The sequence below is a fragment of the Lynx canadensis genome, chromosome D1 (genome assembly GCF_007474595.2).
Source record: "Lynx canadensis isolate LIC74 chromosome D1, mLynCan4.pri.v2, whole genome shotgun sequence".
NCBI classification, from domain to species: Eukaryota; Metazoa; Chordata; class Mammalia; order Carnivora; family Felidae; genus Lynx; species Lynx canadensis.
The window spans coordinates 18,448,531-18,468,700 of record NC_044312.2 but is presented as its reverse complement, the minus strand read 5'-3'; the positions used below and the strand labels follow the sequence as shown (position 1 = coordinate 18,468,700).

Here is a 20,170-nt window from a genome sequence, read left to right as displayed (position 1 = left end):
CTAGCTAGCTCCAAATGTGCACACAGCGGCGAGGGGTCAGCCTCCAGCACCTAGGCTGTGTCGTGTACTCGCACAGCCACAGAGGCCAGGGCTGGCTGCCAGCATGGATAGCGGTTCCGGAAGGGAGTGGGACTGGGGACAGAGTTACGGGGGCATCAGGTAGCTGGCATCCGTGATTAGGAAAACCTTCCCGGGAAACCCTCAGTGGTGAAATCTGTAGGGGTCCGCGGTGGCTGTGTCGGTCATTGGTTTCTTCAGTGGCAAAAGCTACTGCTGTCCTCTGCAGAGCAGGTCACTGGGAACCACAGTCACTCCTGCTGTGTGGCTACTGCAGGCAGCTCTGCTCTTTTTTGTTCCTAGCTACCTCCATTGTGTCTCGGCCTTTTCAGTCTCTGGGTGGGATGAGACCAAAGTGGGTTCTTTGTGCAGTGCCCCAAAAGACTGGGGGAGCTGGTCGCTCTCCCTGCTCTCCCTTTGCCTTCGAGGGAACACTCAGTGCTGTGCAGTATTGGCCTGGGGGATGGGATGATGCAGGCAAAGCAGTCCTATTCTTTCTTTTTTGTGTGGTTGTTCTCAGGTTTTGTTCCACTGTGTTGCTTGCTGAAGTTCAAGTGGACCCTGAACTTGATCAGAGCCATTTTTGTTTGTGGATAGCCAGCTGTTGATCTTTATGGGTGGATGGAGGGTGGGGTCTCCTACTCTGCCGTGGTGGTGATGACACTCAGCTTAGTTTTTTATTTTCTTTTTAAAACAAGCTCTGGCTAGTTTTACTAAAGAAAAATTTTGCACGATTTACTTTTCACCAGTCTGTTCTGGCATGTTTCCAATGCTATCAGAATCACCTGGATCAATGGTAGCCAGTGTGCATATTGACAGTCTTTCCCACATGCTGTGCCCAGTCCAGTATGATTGCCACTGTAGTGATGGACACCAGTTTTGGCCAACATGGCAGAGTGTTCTATTTCAGATCTCCTCAAAGCTGGGCAGTTGCTGGCGAGGATGACCAGAGTTTCGCTTTGCCATGTCTGATCATTTTCAGACTCTGCTTGTACCCCAGCACGTACTTTCCACTTTTCATAACGATCTGGAGCCTAGAATTTATGGACTCCAGTGACATTTTTGTCTTCCTTGTGGCCGCCATATTCCTGCCTTAGGTGTGGGGTGGCCCCAATCTAGAACATACAGAGGGCAGGATAGGAAGTTTAGGATTGGAGCTCCAAGTGGCAACTTTCTGGGCTCCCCACGCTGCCTAAACCGCAGCCCCACAGACTCAAGCCCAGCTTAATTATTCTTAACAGTAACTTGGCACCTCTTCTAAAAATGAGTCATTTGTTTTCTAGCATGCTTTTAAAAGCATCTCATTATAGAATTAACACAGTCTAATTAGAAAAAAAATGGAATGTATAGAAAAGCAAAAGGAAGAAAATGAAGCTGTCTGCAATCTAACATTTGGGAATAGCTACTGTTAAACATGTGGTACATTTTTCTTTTATTCTTTGTAAGTGCTCCTGATAAAATATAAATTTTATGTAGCTCATACAGATCTTGTTTCCCAGATGAAACATAATGTGGATTTTTAAAAGGGGCAAAATATCCTTCACAAACTCTATTAAAAACATTTTTTAATGTTTATCTATTTTTGGGAGAGAGATGGAGACAGAGCATGAGCAGGGGAAGGGCAGAGAGAGGAGGAGACACAGAATCCAAAGGAGACTCCAGGCTGTGAGCTGTCAGCACAGAGCCCAGCACAGGGCTTGAACCCACAAACTGTGAGATCATAATCTGAGCTGAAGTCAGACGCTCAACTGAGCTACCCAGGCGCCTGTACAAACTCCATTTTAATGACTGTGTGGTTATTTATTTACACAACCATTAAATACTTCTTACACATCTTATGTCAGTTTCTAATTGCTCGCAAGTTTAGGTACAAACTTAGCATGGCTTCCAGGACTATTCTTAAACTTTGCCTTGCCTCACACCATGCTTTTTTTTTTTTAATTTTTATTTAATTTTTTTTTAATTTAAATCCAAGTTAGCATATAGTGCAACAGTGATTTCAGGAGTAGATTCCTTAATGCCCCTTACCATTTAGCACATCCCCACTCCCACAGCCCCTCCAGCAACCTTCTGTTTGTTCTCTGTATTTGAGTCTCTATGTTTTTGTCCCCCTCCTTGTTTTTATATTATTTTTCCTTCCCTTCCCTTCCCTTATGTTCATTCTTTTGTATCTTAAAGTCCTCATATGAGTGAAATCATATGATATTTGTCTTTCTTTGACTAATTTCACTTAGCATAATACTCTCTAGTTCTATCCACATAGTTGCGAATGGCAAGATTTCATTCTTTTTGATTGCCAAGTAATACTCCATTGTGTGTGTGTGTGTGTGTGTGTGCGCGCACACACACACACACACACACACACCACATCTTCTTTATCCATTCATCCATTCATCCATTGGTGGACATTTGGGCTCTTTCCATACTTTGGCTGTTGTTGATAGTGCTGCTATAAACATTGGGGTCCATGTGTCCCTTCGAAACAGCACACCTGTATCCCTTGGATAAATACCTAGTAGTGCAATTGCTGGGTCGTAGGGTAGTTCTATTTTTAATTTTTTGAGGCACCTCCATTCTGTTTTCCAGAGTGGCTGCACCAGTCTGCATTCCCACCAGTAGTGCAAAAGAGATCCTCTTTCTCCACATCCTGGCCAATGACTTTTGTTGCCTGAGTTGTTAATGTTAGCCGTTCTGACAGGTGTGAGGTGGTATCTCATTGTGGTTTTGATTTGTATTTCCCTGATGATGAGTGATGTGGAGCATTTTTTCATGTGTCAGTTGGCCATCTGGATGTTGTCTTTGGAGAAGTGTCTATTCATGTCTTTTGCCCATTTCTTCACTGGATTATTTGTTTTTTGGGTGTTGAGTTTGATAAGTTCTTTATAGATTTTGGGTACTAACCCTTTATCTGATATGTCATTTGCAAATATCTTCTCCCATTCCATCGGTTGCCTTTTTGTTTTGCCGATTGTTCCCTTTGCTGTGCAGAAGCTTTTTATTTTGATGAGGTCCCAATAGTTAATTTTTGGTTTTGTTTCCCTTGCCTCTGGAGATGTGTTGAGTAAGAAGTTGCTGTGGCCGTGGTCAAAGAGGCTTTTGCCTGCTTTCTCCTCGAGGATTTTGATGGCTTCCTGTCTTGCATCCATTTTGAGTTTGTTTTTGTGTATGGTGTAAGAAGAATGGTCCAGGTTCATTTTTCTGTATGTCACTGTCCAGTTTTCCCAGCACCACTTGCTGAAAAGACTGTCTTTATTCCATTGGATATTCTTTCCTGCTCTTCAAAGATTGTTGGCCATATGTTTGTGGGTCCATTTCTGGGTTCTCTATTCTGTTCCATTGATCTGAGTGTCTGTTCTTGTGCCAGTACCATACTGTCTTGATGATTACAGCTTTGTAATACAGCTTGAAGTCCGACCCCATGCTTTTCTCCTTCACATTTTAGACTTCAGCTATACGTACTTTCCATGCATCATATTCTCTCATCTCCTGGGCTCTGCCCCTGCTCATCATTCTAACACATTTTTATTCTTTTTCTTCTCCATTCCCTCTCTCCGCTTCTCCTACTCTTTTTTTCTAATTAACACCTATTAATCTTTGATGAAGGGAGGGTGTGTAGATAGAAAAATAGAGGGAGGCCTAGGATGAAGTCCTGGATACCTCATTTATAAAAGCAGAAAACCAGGAGAAGGATGTTTAAAAAAAAAAAAAAGAAAGAGAACTGGCCAAAGAGGAAACCCAGGAGAATATAGCATCACAGAAAGTAAGCAAGGAAATGTCAAAATTTAGAGACCAACAGAACAGAGTCCATAAATAGACCCATGCGTATACTGTCAGTTGATTTTGACAAAAGAAATAAGGTAACTGAAGGAAAAAAAAAAACCTCTTTTCAACAAAGGGGGCTGGAACAACCACATATCCATTAGAAAGGAAGAACTTTAACTTTGACCTCACACCACATATAAATATTAAAATAAATCGTGGACCAAAATGTAAGCATTAAACTACAAAACTTCTAGATGAAAACATGGAATATAATCTTCTGAGATTTTGGAGTGGGCAAATAATTCTTAGGACACAAAAGCATGAATCATAAGAAAACATTTCATAAAATGAGCTTCATTAAAATTAAAACTTCTTGAACTCCATTAAGAAAATGAAAAGACTGGGGCGCCTGGGTGGCGCAGTCGGTTAAGCGTCCGACTTCAGCCAGGTCACGATCTCGCGGTCTGTGAGTTCGAGCCCCGCGTCAGGCTCTGGGCTGATGGCTTGGAGCCTGGAGCCTGTTTCCAATTCTGTGTCTCCCTTTCTCTCTGCCCCTCACCCGTTCATGCTCTGTCTCTCTCTGTCCCAAAAATAAATAAAAAACGTTGAAAAAAAATTAAAAAAAAAAAAAAAAAAAAAAGAAAATGAAAAGACAGTGGGGCACCTGGGTAGCTCAGTCTGTTAAGCATCTGATTTCAGCTCAGATCATGATCTCATGGTTTGTGAGTTCGAGCCCCGCATTGGGCTCTGTGCTGCCAGCTTGGAGCCTGGAGCCTGCTTTGGATTCTGTGTCTCCCTTTCTCTCTACCCCTTCCTCGCTCTCTCTCTCTCTCTCTCTCTCTCAAAAATAAACAAATATTTTAAAAATTAAAAAAAAAAGAAAATGAAAACACAAGCCCACATAAAGTGGGGAAAAAAAACATATGATACATATATGCAACCCAGGATTTATCTGGAATGTAGAGAACGCTTGCATCTCAATAAGACAACCAGCCCATAAAAAATAAGCAAAAGATTTGAACACTTTATTAAAAATATATGCAATTTGTTAATGAGAACACAAGATATTCAGTATCATTAGTCATCAGGGAAATGCAAGCTATAACCACAAGATGTCAGAAAACATCTATTAGACTAAAATTAAAAAGACTGACAATGACAAGCATGGGTGAGGTGTGGACTAACAAGAACTCTCATCATTGCTACTAAGAATGTAAAATGGTACATCCACTTTGGAAACAGGTTGATATTTCTTATAAATTTAAACATATACTTAACTTTATGATCCAGCAGTTCCATTCTAAGCATTGATCTAAGTGAAACGAAAATATATGTCCACACCAAGATGAATGTTTATAGCAGCTTTATTTGTAAAAGCTCCAGACCAGAAACATCCCAAATGTCTATCAACAGGTAGATGGATAAACAAATTGTAGCTCGTCTATACAATTTCCATACTACTCACTAATAAAAAGGAATGAATCACTGATAGATGCAATAACAGATAAATCTCAAAAACTGCCGAGCAAAATAAGTCAAAAGAAGAATACATCATATATGATTCCATTAATATGAAACTCTAAGAAAAATCTAAATATATAGTAACAGCATGTCCGTTGTTGTCTAGGGTCAGGATGATTGTGGGGTTAGATTGGAAGGGGAATAAAGGTATCTTTTGGGGTGATGGAGAGGTTCTAGATGTTGTGGTAGTGATGGGTACAGAGATGTATATCAGATTATACACTTAATATGTGTACATTTTATTGGAAATTATACATCAGTAAACTTGATTTTCAAAAATTGTTTCAATTGCTACTGAGACTTTAGGTAAGTCAAGAACAGAGAAGGGACTTTGGAAATGGCAATATTAGAAGTCTTGGGTGACTGCATTAAGAATGCTTTCAATTATGGAGGGGTGACGACCAAAACCTGATTGAAATGGATTTAGTTAACATACAGTGTTATATTAGTTTCAGGTGTACAATATAGTCATTCAACAACTGTACATTTCTCAGTGCTCCTCATGATAAATGTACTATTTAATCCCATCACCTAGTTCACCCATCCCCCCCACCCCCCCCCCCGGTAACCATCAGTTCTCTATAGTTAAGTCTGTTTCTTGGTTTGTCTCTTCTTTCTCCTTAGCTTGTTTTGTTTCTTACATTCCACATATGCATGAAATCCTATGGTATTTGTCTTTCCTGATTGACTTATTTCACTTAACATTATACTCTCCAGCTCCATGTTGTTTCAAATAGCAAAACTTCATTCTTTTTTATGACTGAGTAATATTCCATTGTATATATGTACCACATCTTCTTTATCCATTCATCTGTCAATGGACACTTGGACTGCTGCCATAATTCAGTTATTCTAAATAATGCTACCATAAACATAGGGATGCACGTATCCCTTTGAAATAGTTTTTTGGTATTCTTTGGGTAAATATGCAGTAGTGCAATTACTAGATTGTAGGGTAGTTCTGTTTTTAACTTTTTGAGGAAACTCCATACGGTTTTCTAGAGTGGCTGCACCAGTTTGAATTACAACCAACAATGCACAAGAGTTCCTTTTTCTCCACATCCTTACCAGCACTTATTTCTTGTGTTTATATTGCCATTCTGACAGGTGTGAGGTGATATCTCCTTGTACTTTCTTTTTTTAATGTTTATTTTGAGAGAGAGTGCACGCAAGTGGGGAGGGGCTGAGGTTAGTACAGAGGATCCAAAGCAGGCTCTGTGCTGACAGCAGTGAGCCCAATGTGGGGCTCAAACTCACCAACTGCAAGACCATGACCTGAGCTGAAGTTGTATGCTCAACCAATTGAGCCACCCAGGTGCCCTGATCTCATTGTACTTTTGATTTTAAATTCCCTGATGGTTGAGCATCTTTTAATGTGTCTGTTGGCCATCTGTAGGTCTTCTTTGGAGAAATGTCTGTTCATGTCTTCTGACCATTTTTAATTGGATTATTTGTTTTTTGAGTGTTGCATAAATTCCCTATATATTTTGGATACTAAGCCTTTATCAGACATGTCATTTGCAAATATCTTCTCCCTTTCATTAGGTTGCCTTTCAGTTTTGTTTCCTTTGCTGTGCAGAAGCTTTTTACTTTGATGTAATCCCAGTAGTTTGTTTTTGCTTTTATTTTTCTTGCCTCAGAGACATATATAGAAAAATGTTGCTAAAGCTGATGGCAGAGAAATTACTGCTTATGTTCTTTTCCAGGATTTTTGTAGTTTCAGGTTTCACATTAATCCATTTTGAGTTTATTTTTGGGTTTGATGTAAGAAAGTGGTCCAGTTTCATTCCTTTGCATGTCGCTGTCCAGTTTTCCCAACACCATTTGCTGAAGAGACTTTTTCACATTGCATATTCTTGCCTCCTTTGTTGTAGATTAATTGACCACATAATTGTGGGTTTATTTCTGGTCTTTCTGTTCTGTTCTATTGATCTAGGTGTCTGTTTTTATTCCAGTACCATACTGTTTTGATTACAACAGCTTTGTAATGTAATTTGAAGTCTGGGATTGTGATACCTCCAATTTGGTTTTAATTTTTCAAGATTGCTTTGACTATTCAAGGTCTTTTGTGGTTCCATACAAATTTTAGGATTATTTGTTCCAGTTCTGTGAAAAATGCTGTTGGTATTTTGATAGAGATTGCATTAATCCTGTAGATTACTTTGGGTAGTATGGACATTTTAACAGTGTTTTTTCTCTCAACCATGAGCATGGAATATCTTTCCATTTGTTTGTGTTGTCTCAATTTCTTTCATCTTTATAGTTGTCAGAGTACAGGTCTTTCACCTCTTAAGCTTAGTCCTAAGTATTTTACTGCTTTTGGAACAATTGCAAATGGGATTGTTTTCTTAATTTCACTTTCCCCTGCTTCATTATTAGTTACAGGAATGCAGTAGATTTCTATACATTGATTTTGTATCTTGCAACTTTACTAGAACTGACAAGTAAATTCAGTAGTTTTTTGGTGGAGTCTTTAGGGTTTTTTATATGTGGTATCATGTGAAAGTTTTACTTCTTCCTTATCAACTTGGATGCCTTTTATCTCTTTTTGTTGCCTTATTGCAGTGGCTAGCACTTCCAGTGCTATGTTGAATAAAAGTAGGGAGAGTGCACATCCCTGTCTTGCTCCTAACCTTAGAGGAAAAGCTCTCAGTTTTTCCCCATGGTTAGATGTGAGTTTTTCATTTAAGGCCTTTATTATGTTGAGGTATGTTCCCTCTAGACCTACTTTGTTGAGGGTTTTTATCACGAATGGATGTTGTATTTTGTCAAATCCTTTTTCTACAACTACCAAAAGGATCATATGGTTTTTATCCTTTCTCTTATTGATGTGATGTATGACGTTGATGGATTTGTGACTGTTGAACCACCCTTGCATGCTGGAAATAAATCCCACTTGATTGTGGTGAGTGACTTTTTTAAATGTATTGTCGGATTCAGTTTTTTAGTATTTTGTTGAGGGTTTTCGCATCTGTGTTCATCAGAGATATTGGCTTATAGTTGTCTTTGTGGGTGTGAGTGTGGTGTCTTTATCTGGTTTTGGTAGCAGGGTATTGGCCTCATAGAATGTATTTGGAAGTGTTTTTTTCCTCTTTTACTTTTTGGAATAGTTTGAGAAGAATAGATGTTGATTCTTCTTTAAATATTTGGTAGAATTTGCCTATGAAGCCACCTGGTCCTGGACTTTTGTTTGTTGGGAGTTTTTTGATTACTGATTCAATTTTATTGCTTGTAATTGGTCTGTTCAAATTTTCTATTTCTTCCTGTTTTAGTAGGCTGTGTTCTAGGAGTTTACCCATTTCTTCTAGGTTGTCCACTTTGTTGGCATATAGTTTTTTATAAGATTCTCTTACAATTGTTTGTATTTCTTTATTAATTATTACTTCTTTCTCATTTGTGATATTATTTGGGTCTTTTTTATTTTGATGCATCTGGCTAGAGATTTATCCATTTTGTTGATCTTTTCAAAGAACCAGCTCCTGGTTTCATGGATCTGTTGTTTTTTTATTTTCTATATCCTTTATTTCAGCTCTAATCTTTTATTATTTCCTTCCCTCTACTGGTTTTGGGCTTTGTTATTTTTCTACCTCCTTTTGGTGTAAGGTTAGGTTATTGGAGATTTTTCTTCTTGAGGTAGGCCTATGTTACTATAAAATTCCTATAGAACAGCTTTTTCTGCATCCCAGAGATTTTGGACTATTGTCTTTTCATTTGTCTCTCTATATTTTTTGATTCCACTATGATTTCTCAGTTGGCCCATTCATTGTTTAGTAGCATATTATTTAACATACATGTATTTGTGCTCTTTGCAGATTTTTTCTTGTGGTTGATTTCTAGTTTTATACCATTGTGATCAGAAAAGATGCATGGTATGACTTCAGTCTTTTCAAATTTGTGGAGACTTGTTTTGTGGTCTGACCTGTGAGCTCTTCTGGAGAGTGTGGGTTGGGCTTTTTTTTTTTTTAATGTTTATTTTTGAGAGAGCAAGTGCACAGGAGGGGCAGAGAGAGGAGGAGACAGAATCCCAAGCAGGCCCCACGCTGCCAGTGCAGAGCCCGGTGCAGGGCTCAAACCCACAAAGTCATGAGCTCATGACCTGAGCTGAAACCAAGAGTAGGATGCTTACCTGACTGAGCCACACAGGTGCCCCTAAATTTTTATAATGTCTATTTTTGAGAGGGAGAGAGAGTGTGCGTGCGTGTTGGGCAAGGGCAGAGAGAGAGGGAGACAGAGGATCTGAAGTGGACTCTGTGCTAATAGCAGAGAGCCCAACGTGGGGGCAATGAGATTATGGCCTGAGCCAAAGTGGGACCCTTAACCAACTGAGCCACCCAGGTGCCCCCACCCCTTCACTCTCAACCTGCCTGTGTCTTTAGGTCTGAAATTATAGATGGGTCTTGTTTGTTTATCCATTCCATCATCGTATGTCTTGATTAGAGCATTTAGTCCATTTACAGAAAAATGGGCATTTTAAATAACATAATGTTGCTATTCTGGAAAGCAGATTCTCTTCACTCTCAGGATGTGTTGTTGCTCTTTGTCTAGGGTTTTTCTGAACTAAATGTGTAGTCTGTAGTGTCTTGTGTGGCTGAAGTCTCTGCTTGATTAGCTTAGTGGTGAGCCAATGATTGGACACAGATTTTCTTAGATGTCTAGAATCATTAAGTCTTCCAGTCTTTGCAAAAGGGCCATGTGTGTGTATTGGCCATGCCTTCAACATTCAGCCAGGCATTTACAACTCTGTTTTGCCTTTAACCTTGAGGCTCTACTCAAGCAGAATGTAGCCAGAAGTGGGGAGTTAGGACCTTTTTAGCTCTTTCCTGAGCACATGCATGGCACTGGCCTTGCTTATGCATCTGCATGGACTTCTACATTCCCAGGAATAAGTCAAAGCATGTCAAAGCTCCATAGAGATATCGTATTCCTCAGTTTTTTCTTTTAACCCAGAGCTTTTTGGTTATCCTATTGTGTTTTGTTTTGTTGTTGTTGTTGTTGTTGTTGTTGTTTTAACAACCGGCTCCTTTCTGCTACTTCCAGTGGTTGCCAGGCTACTTGATTTTAGCTATGATTGTGGGCTGTTGGTTTTCATGGCCAGCATAGGTGTTGGATGGGAATAGGGATGTCAAAGTCTCATTGTTCTTGCCATTTCCTCTTGAAAATGTTTCCGAATTGCTTAAATCTTTGTTTTTCAGAGTTGATGACAAGTTTTGCCAGTGTCCTCATTGCTTTTATAGAGAGTTTTCAGAGGTCCTTACTCTGTCATTTTCACTGATATCACCCATATCTTCTTAAACTTAGATTTTTAAACTGAAAATATATTGTCAAGTGCATTTTAAGAGGCCTATTTATAAACAACATTGATGTAGATCTTCTAATAGCCAAATATTTTATTGTGTAATGAGATGTTGAGGAAAAAAAGGCAATGAGGGAATGATGAATTTAATTTATATCCTAATTCTATAAGTGCTCTGACTAGGAGGTGTGTGTAAATATCAGCTTGGAAGAGGCTAATGTATTAAATAAAGTAGAAATAAATAGCCATATTCTTCACGATTCATTAAGAAAAAATTGGGAATGTTATTAGGAATTAAGGTGGCCTCTGGCTATGTTAAACATGGAAGAAATTCAACCTCCCTAGCTTCCTTTTATTTTCCAACAAATCACTTCATAAGTCAGAACAAAAGCTCTCATACCTTGTCTCTTTAACATTAAATTCCCAAAAGCTTAGTCTTAAAAAAATGTGTACTGGGTCATACCATCATCTGGCTAGTAGACAATGAAACGCAGAACTGCAATGTCTACCCTCTAAAGCAACAATCAGTTCTGAGCCTTTGGCTGCCATGACATGCTTGATAAATGATTCTCTCAGGTGGGAAACACTCTGAAGGGCACATTCATATTTTGACAAACGTCTCCCAAATTTGGAAGTCATGCACTGTGATGATTTGTAATCATCAGAACAGTTTAACTGCCCATCTGTAACGGTGGCTCTTTGTGATATATTGCAGAGATGAACTTGGGCTGTAGGGCAGGACAGTTCTCAGCATTCTGGCTATAATGCCATTCTGTTATGTCCCAGAATTCATAGCTATGTACATATTTATAATTTCAGCACATTGGGCTCAGAAGACTTCAAGAAGAAGACATCTACTGAAAAACTCTCACCTAGAAGATAATCTGGAAATATTTGGTAGGTTTTAGCTTATTTTGATATATGAAAGCCACAGCAAATATAGTTTTGTTATTGAGACTAAAATTTGGTTTTGTATTTACTATTCAAGAACTAAGACAAGTTTCTGGTGAAGCATGACCGTTTGTATAAGCAGATGTGGAAGGGGGAATTCTTGTTTTCCATGCTTGAGCAGCAAGAACAGTAATAGAAGTTCCTGTCGATGGTTTTCATTTCTGTTCCTTTTAAAGCGTAATTAGAATGACTGGTCTATCATGTAGGTTACAGTATTTGCTAGTAAACAACTTATTCATATGTTCCTTCTGAAATGATAAGAGTGATGAAAATGCATGAGACTTTTCTGGAATGAATCATTCAAACATCATTTTTGATGATGAGAACTGAATTAGAAAAGTGAATACTTATACAAGTTAAATACATTTAAATGAAAGGACATATTTCCCTATTGGGGGATGATGTCCTACTATTATCATCCATGGATGAGAATTACTGCTGCAAATGAGTGGTCCCCAGATTCACTGGGGGTGGGCAGAAAATGTTAAACTTGTATTTATATTAATATTTTTAGCTAACAAGGGAAACAAGTTAGACTTTACTAATAAGGAAAATTAGGTAACAGTGATACTCCTACTTGATTTGTAAGTCAAACACTTACCTGTGATCTATTGAAGCTGAGTATTTTGAGGAAAGAAAATTATATATGCCATAATTGATACGGAACAGCAAATGCCAAAGGATAGCCAAGACATTCTGATAGAAGCTATCAGGGAACAAGAAGTCCTGTCCCCTTGACGGTCCTAGGTGGACTAAGAATCAAACTGACAAAAAAAAAAAAAAAGATTAACCAGAGAAAATCTAATTTAATAGCAACACATGGGGAACCTACCCAGACCTGGAAATTCCAGAGACAGGCAAAAGGAGGTATATAGGTCATCCTGAACTAAGGAGAAAAGGGTAGGGGTCTGGGATTTCAGAGGAAAGGATTGCACTTCACAAGATAGAGCAGTTTGGTAATTAGATGTTTGCCCTGCCATATGGATGGCTCACTCAGATAAAATTCATCTCTGCTAATCACCCTTGTTCTGGAGAAGACTGCCAATTTAGACTCATGTAGTCAAGGGAGGAGCGAAGATTTCTCTTGAGCCCACAGGGTCTTGATTGGCCTGAAAGGTTATTCTGAGGGAAAGGCAAAGTGGTTCATCTCACCTCCTCTGAAACTTCCCTGAGGTTTCACACTTTAAAATTTGAGCTGGTAGCAGATACACCTAGCTAAAAGCCACATCAGTGTAACCCACCCAGAAAATCGTAAAGAGGCTACACTGAAAATGGTAGAAAGGGCGGAGGTGCAGGAACCAAACCAGTCTGCGAGACTACCCACAAATGGAAAGGACACCACGAGCATGGAACAGCCCCCACACCAGGCGCCGCAGCCCCAGGGGTGCCTGCACTGGGAAGACAAGTCCTCCCTTGGCTTTGAAAACCAGAGGGACTTAACTTCATGGATGTTTAACATAAGTGGGGCTTAATATCAGGAACTTTAAAAAAATCAATGGGCTCGACTCAGAGAGCTGGAGAGCAATAGGAAACTGAGCCTCCACCCTTAGAGAGACTGCGTAATAACCCTGCCCAAGTACTGCATAGAAGCAGCAGTTTGAAAGGAGCCTGAGGCATATGAGAAGGAGGCATATTCACTAATCTCAGAACTTGTGGTGGAAGTGGGGGGATCTTTAGGAGACTTCTTCAAGAACAAAAGAGCTGACAGGGTCTTTTCTCTCCCCTGCCCCCCAGTCTAGATACATTGACACCTATAGGAGCCAGCGTGGAATGCTCAGCACCTACCTTGCTAACAACTTGCCTTGCCCCTGCATTCTGCTGTACTGCCTCACTCCACAGGAGTTCCTCCAAAGTGGATCCACAAGGGTCTCATTGCACAAACAGCCTCAACAGGGGCCAATACCACTCCAAAGTGACTCTTGCCCTGGGGGAAGGAGAAGATGACCACACACAGCAGTTCAAGGGCAGCCCCAGCAGGGTGCTGTGGGCACACATCCAATCTGACTGCCCCACCAACCAACAGAAACCTCATAGGGGCAGCACAAAGAGAGTCCAGTAGTTCAGGGTCACTGCAGCCCCAGCAGAAGGCTGGAGTAGACGTCTCTCACTGCTGACCCTGCCCACCAACGAAAGCCTCTTGGGGACAACATAGGGAGAGCCCTGTAGTTCAGTATAACCACGGTTCCAGCAAATGGGCTAAGGCAAGGATCCAGCTGACCCAACTCAAGCCCAGACTGGCTCCTTAACAGCACAGGGACCAAACCCTGATGACCATGGGCAAAGAGGGCCATTGCAGCCAACTGGACTGAAGGCACATGTGGCTCAACCGCAACAGTGGGGCACATGCAACACACGTAGGAGACACCTCTGAAGCACCAGGTTCTAGTGAAGAGAAAACCAAAAGCCCAGAGAGAAGAATCTTGAAATTAAAAATACACTAGAGTAAATAAATAGTAGACTGGAGGAAGCAGAAGAACAGAGAAGCAAGCTAGAAGACAGTAATGGAGAGCAACCAACCTGAACAGGAAAAAGAAAAAAAAAATGAGACTAGGCCAAGAGAACTCAGCAACACCATCAAGTGTAACAACATCCACATTTAGGGATCCCAGAAGGAGAAGAGAGAAAAAAGGGGGCAATAACTTTGAATAAGTGTCTGAAAACTTCCCTAATCTGGGGAAGGAATTGGAAATCTAGACTCAGGAGGCACAGAGAGCCACCAAATACCAACCCAAGGAGATCCTCCTCAAGACAATTAAAATGGCAAAAAAGTAGGGATAATTTTAAAAGCAGCAAGAGAAAAAACAATTACATACAAGGGAAATATCGGGGTACCTGCGTGGCTCAGTTGGTGGAGCATCCGACTCTTCGTCTCAGGGTTGTTAGTTCAAGCCCCTCATTGAGCGTGGAGCCTACTGCACACACACAGGAAACTCCATAAAGCTGTCAGATTTTTCAGCAGAAACTTTGCAGGTCAGAAGGGAGTGGCAGGATATATTCAAAGTGCTGAAAGAGAAAACCTGCAGCCAAGAATACTCTAGCTAGCAAGACTATCATTCAGAATAGAAGGAGAGATAAAGAGTTTCTCAAGTAGAAGCTAAAAGGAGTTCTTGACTGCTAAATCAGCCCTACAGGAAACACTAAAGGGAATTCTTTGAGTGGAAAGGCAGGCCATAATCCTTTTCTTAGGAAAGGAAAAGATTTCTCAGGTACATGCAAACGTAATAGAAGTAGATCAATCCCTTATAAAACCAGTACAGGGGTTAAAGCACAAAAACAGTAAAATCAGTTAGATCTATTTAAAAAGTCAATAAAGGGATTCACAAAGAATGTAAAGTATGAGCATGCAGGGGATAAGGGGAGTAAAAATGCAGTGCTTTTAGAATGGGTTCAAACTTAAACAGCCATCAACCTAACATGCATAGGATGTTATATACAAACCTAATGGTAACCACAGTTCAAAAACCTATAATAGATGTGCTTGGATTCTTTTGGTTTTTTTTGCAGATCAAAGGCATCAAAGAAAAGCATGAAACCACCGCCAGACAGCAAGAGGAGGAAAGAACAGAGAAGAACTGCAAAACAACCATAGAACAAGTAACAAAATGGCAATAAGTACATACCTATCAATGATTACTTTGACTGTAAATGGACTAATTAATCAAAAGACATAGGGTGACTGAATGGATAAAAAAGGCCCATCTATATGCTGTCTATGAGACTCCTTTCAGATCTAAACACACAGATTGAAAGAGATGGAAAAGAATTTATGATGCAGATGGAAGTGAAAAGAAAACTGGGGTAGCAATACTTAGATAAAATAGACTTTAAAACAAAGACTGTAACAAGAGACAAAGAAGGACACTATATAATAAGAGGAACAATCCAACAAGAAAATGTAACAATTGTAAATATTTATGCACCCAACATGAGAGTACCCAAATACATAAGGCAACTATTAACAAAATAGTAATACAATAATATTAGGGGACTCTAACACCCTACTTACATCAATGGACAGATCATCCAGACAGGAAAATCAACAAGGAATCAGTAGCTCTTAATGATTGGACCAGGTGGATCTAACAGATATATTCAGAACATTCCATCCTAAAACAGTGGAATACACATTCTTTTCAAGTGCACATGGGACATTCTCCAGAATAGATCACATGTTAGGCCATAAGTCTCCCCAAATTTAAGAAGACTAAAGTCATACAGTGCGTCTTTTCCAGCCACAGTGGTATCAAACCAGAAATCATCACAAGAGAAAACCTGGAAAGAACACAAATATATGGAGGTTAAATAACATGTTACTAAGAAATCAAAAATGCATGGAGACAAGTGAAAATGAAAACACAACAGTCCAAAATCTTTGGGATGCAGCAGAAAGAGGGAAGATTATAGCAATTCAGGCCTACCCTCAAGAGGCAAGAAAAATCTCAAGCAACCTAACCTCAGACCTAAAAGGAGCTAGAAGAACAAAGTCTAAGGCCAGTGGAAATAAGGAAATAAAGATTAGAGCAGAAATGAAATAGACTTAAACAATAGAACAGATCAACAAAACCAGGAGCTTTTTCTTTGAAAAGATCAACAAAATTGATAAACCTTTAGACAGTTTCATTAAAAAAAAAACCCAAAAAGGACTCAAATTCAGAAATGAAAGAACTATCACCACCACAGAAATACAAAGGATTTTAGTTATTATGAAAAAGTGTATGCCAAATTGGACAACCTAGAAGGAATGGATAAATTCCTAGAAACATAGCCTCTCAAAACTAAATCAGGCATAGGAAATTTACTAGTTACTGACAATGATTGAATCAGTAAACAAAAAGCTCCCAAAAGTTTGGCACCATATATCTTCTCAGGTGAATTCTACCAAACATTTAAAGAAGAGTTAATATCTATTCTTCTTAAACTATTCCAAAAAATAGAAGAGGAAGGATAACTTCTAAATTCATTCTATAAGGCCAGCATTATTCTGATACCAAAACCAGATAAAGACACCACAAGAAAAGAACTATAGGCCAATATCTCTGATGAACATAGATACAAAAACTCTCAACCAACTATTAGCAAACCAAATCCCACAGCAAAAAATTAAACCGCGATCAAGTGGGATTTAAAAAATTCACCACGATCAAGTGGGATTTATTCCAGAGATGGAATGTGGTCCATTATTCACAAATCAATGGGATATATCACATCAACAAGACAAAAGATAAAAGCCATGTGATTGTTTCAATATATGTAGAAGAAGCATTTGACAAAGTACAACATCCATTAAAAAATTCAAAGGTTTAGAGGGAATATACCTCAACATAATAAAGGCCATTTGTGGAAAAACCCAAAACTAACATCCTACTCACTGGTGTGAGTTTTCCCTCTAAGAAGGATGTCCATTCACCACTTTTATTCAACATAGTACTGGAAGTCCTAGCCACAGCAATCAGACAAGAAAATAAAAGGAATCAAAATCAGTATAGAAGTAAAACTTTCACTAGTTGCAGAAGACATTATACTATATATAGAAAATTCTAAAGAATTCACCAACAACCTGCTAGAACTGATAATTCGGTCAGGTCACAGGATACAAAAATCAATATACAGAAATCTGTTGCATTTCTGTACACTCATTAAGCAGAAGAAAAATTAAGAAAATGGTCCTATTTACTGTTGCACCAAAAGTAGAATACATAGTAAACTTAACCAAAGAGGTGAAAGACCTGTACTCTGAAAACTATAAAATATTTATGAAACAAATTGAAGACAATACAAACAAAAGGAAATACGTTCAGTGCTCATGAATGAGAATCTTGTTTAAATGTCCATGATACCCATAGCAATGTACAGATTTAATACAATCCCTATCAAAATACCAAAAGCATTTTCCATAGAACTAGAACAAATAATCCTAAAATTTGTACAGAACCACAAAAGACCCTGAATAGCCAAAGCAATCTTGAAAAAGAGAAACAAAACTGGAGGTATCACAATTCCAAATTTCAAGATACACTACAAAGCTACAGTACTCGAAACAGTATGGTACTTACACAAAAATAGATACATAGATCAATGGAACAGAATAGCCCCTAAATCCACAATTATATGGTCAATTAATCTACAACAAAGACAAGAATATATAATGGGAAAAGTCTCTTCAACAAATGATATTGGGAAAACTGGACAGCTACATATGGAAGAATGGAACTGGACCTCTTTATTATAACCATACACAAAAACCCAAGATGAATTAAGGATCTAAATGTGAGACCTGAAACCATAAATATCCTAGAAGAGAGCATAGGCAGTAATTTCTCTGCTGTAGTCTGTAACAGCATTTTTCTAGATAGGTCTCCTGAGGCAAGGGAAACCAAAGCAAAAATAAATTATTGGGATTACATTAAAAAAAAAAAAACCAAAAACTTCTGCACAGCAAAGGAAATAATCAACAAAACTAAAAGGCAACCCACTGAAAGGCAGAAGATACTTGCAAGTGACATATCCCTTAAAGAGTTGGTATCCAAAATATATAAAAGAGCTGATACAACTCAACACCCAAAAAACAACTAATCCAATTCAAAAATGTCAAAAATGGGCAGAAGACATGACGAGACATTTCTCCAAAGAAGACATCCAGATGCCCACAGATATATGAAAAGATGCTCAAAATCAATCATCAGGGAAATACAAATCAAAACCACAATGAGATATCACCTCCCGCCTGTAAAAATGGCTAAAATCAACAATACAAGAAACACCAAGTGTTGGCAACGATATGGAGAAAAGATAACCCTCTTGTACTATTGGTGGGAATACAACTGGTGCAGCCACTGTGGATAACAGGATGAAGATTATTCAAAACAATTAAAAATAGTAGCAGAATTACTGGATTATATGATAATTCTGAGTACCCACAGAAAACTAAAACACTAAATTGAAAAGATATATGCATCCCTATGTTTAATGCAACATTATTTACAAGAGCCAAGATATAGAAGCAATCCAAGGGTCCATCCATAGATGAGTGGATAAAGAAGATGTGGTATATATACAGTGGAATATTACTCTGCCATAAAAAAGAATGAGACCTTGCCATTTGCAACATGGATGGATCGAGAGGGTATAATTCTAAGTGAAGTCAGAGAAAGATCCTATGATTTCACTGATATGTGGAATTTCAGAAACAGAAGGGGGAAAAAAAAAAACCAAAAAGCATACTCTTAACTGTGGAGAACAAATGGATGGTTACCAGAGGGGAGATGAGGGAGTGAAATAGGTGACGGGGATTAAGAGTACACTTCTCATGACGAGCACTGAGTAATGTATAGAATTTTTGAATCGTATTGTACACACGAAATATTATGTTAATTACATTTAGATTAAAAATAAAAAATTAAAGATACAACTTAAAAAAATGAGCTGGTAAGTGGTTTCATCTCATTGAGTTAGTCTCTTGGTCCTGACAATAAGCCAAACCCATTTCATGAGGCAGTAAAGCAAGTATATTCTGCTTCAAGTAATTAGGTATTAAATACAAGGCATTTCTATTTTCTATATATGAGGTACTGTGGTGATTTCTCTGAAGTTTGCATCAAGTCATTTATACTTAATTCACAGGGCTTCAGGACAAAGGGCAGCTTTAGTTCTCAAATGATTTGAAGTCAGGTGGGAGAAAAAAATGGTAACTTGGAGAGCTGTAGCCAGACATTGGAGGATATTAGAAAAAATCAGGATCTAGTCCAGTTTACAATGAGTAGCATTAAAATCTAATATCTACAAAGATGTCTTATTGAAGTATTTATTTTCTCTAACTGCCCCCTCCCTTTTCTTTTACACAAAAGATAGCCAAGTTAACACTAGTTTGTTTGCAAAATAAGTCTGGTTTCAAACAAACAAACAAGGGCACTTGGCTCAGTCAGTAGACACAATGACTTTTTTCTTTTTTGGGGTAAGTTTATTTATTTGAGGGGCAGGGAGAGGAAGAGGGAGAATCCCAAGCAGGCTCCATGCTTGGTACAGAGCCTGATGCGGCAGCTGATCTCACTACTGCAAGATCATGACCTGAGCCAGTATCAAGAGTCAGATGCTTAACTGAGCCATCCAGACACCCTGAGCGTACGACTCTTGATCTCAAGGTTATGTGTTTCTATGCCCAATATGGGGCTCAGATTACTTAAAAATAAAATCTTAACAACAACAACCTTGGTCTGAATGTCAGCGTAAATGTAGCAAGAACAGTGGTTGGCCATACAGACTTTTTAAACCTGCTTTGGAACTTTTCATAAGGAATCTCTAGACTGAACTTTTAAAAGCATCTCATTGCTAGAAACCAAGCCAAATACTTCCCGTCAGAATTTGCCTACAGTACCTGTGGATTTGGATGAATTCATGTCTTAGAGGTCCCTCAAATATCTTGAGGTTTTTGCACCTGCCGGGGGGGGGGGGGGACTTTATTCAACCAGTTAAACTGCTAGAGACTCTGTAACGAAAGGTGCCAGGTTAATATGTCCAAGGGGCCCATTGGCTCCATAAATCTTAGTTTTTTAAAGCTGTCTGGTGATATATAAATCTATGCATGTCTCT

General features: G+C 38.9%; 1 long non-coding RNA gene and 1 pseudogene across 3 annotated transcripts; one reads left to right on the top strand and one right to left on the bottom strand.

The window, feature by feature from the left end:
• Positions 1-502: 502 nt before the first annotated feature.
• LOC115525675 lies at positions 503-1,141 on the bottom strand (annotated as a pseudogene).
• Positions 1,142-2,876: 1,735 nt separating this feature from the next.
• On the top strand, positions 2,877-15,401 carry LOC115525676. Of its 3 annotated transcripts, none has more exons than XR_003972426.1 (3): positions 2,877-2,916; positions 11,453-11,530; positions 15,089-15,401. It is a non-coding gene; the product is annotated as an uncharacterized LOC115525676 (long non-coding RNA). The 3 variants fall into 3 exon arrangements; XR_003972425.1 differs by lacking the exon at positions 15,089-15,401 and adding an exon at positions 13,324-14,126; XR_003972427.1 differs by lacking the exon at positions 15,089-15,401 and adding an exon at positions 13,319-14,126.
• Positions 15,402-20,170: the final 4,769 nt, after the last annotated feature.